Source organism: Otolemur garnettii, unplaced genomic scaffold, assembly GCF_000181295.1.
Source record: "Otolemur garnettii isolate 467f Iridium unplaced genomic scaffold, OtoGar3 scaffold00111, whole genome shotgun sequence".
NCBI lineage: Eukaryota > Metazoa > Chordata > Mammalia > Primates > Galagidae > Otolemur > Otolemur garnettii.
In genome coordinates, this window is record NW_003852506.1 from 6,803,218 (window position 1) to 6,804,290 (window position 1,073).

Genomic DNA, 1,073 nt, shown 5'->3' on the forward strand with positions numbered 1-1,073 from the left:
TGATTCCAAATCTTGGCTATTGTCACTAGTTCTACAATAAACATGGGACATGAGACATAAGACACTATTAGCACCTGATCAAGGCCCAATAAGGATGAGCAATTTCTGAGAAAATAGAACTTGATTATTAGAGAGTCTTTAGATAATTTTTCATATATAACAAAACCACTGTGGTACAGATTAAATGCATTTGTTTGTACTCGGAAGTAACTATGTTTGACTGCTCAAAGAAACACTCTCCAGATGAAAACGGGAGATTTAGAGACAGGTGTGACATTTCCTGTAAAAAGTTAGATTTACTTCACATATAGAACAACTAACCTATGGCTTTACCCATGTGGACTGAAGCTCTGGCAGCTGTGTGGCTTTGGGTAATGACCTCCCCAAAGACGTTTGCAGTCTACTTCTTAGAACCTGTGAATACGTTACCTTACATGGCAAATAAGACTTTGCAGATATGATAAAAAGACTTTAAGATATTGTAATATTCTTGGATTATCCAAGTGGGTTCAATCTAATCACATAGATCCTTAAAACAGAGAACCTTTCCCAGCTGTGGTGAGAGAAAGGAACATGCGAGTGCAGAAGACTGGTCTGAGAGAGGGGACGTTGTTGGCTTAGAAAGTGAAAGGGGGAGGCACACGCCAGGGAATGCAGGTGGGCTCTCAAGCTAGAAAAAGCAAAGAAATGGATGTATCCCTGAGTCTCCAGAAATGAACTTGGTCCTGACGACACCTTGGTTTTCACCCAGTGAAGCCTTGTTGGACTTCTAACCTACAGGACTGTAAGATAATACGTTTGGATTGCTTTAAACCTCTAAGTCTAGTAATTCATTGTGGTAGAGAATGGAGGTAGCTGGATGGACACCAATATCCACCAATCTTGGCTCTTCAATTTCTTTTCAAGGTCAATATTGTCTGGGCTGTAATATGCCAGCTAAAGTAGTTAACCAAATAATAAGGAAGGAAGTCAGGAGGTACCTGTTGCTTTTCTTTCAGAAAGACCACACCGTAACCCACGTCTAAGTCTTTGATTCCGGTAGCGAGTGAATAAGGAGGGCAGCCTCCTGAGGG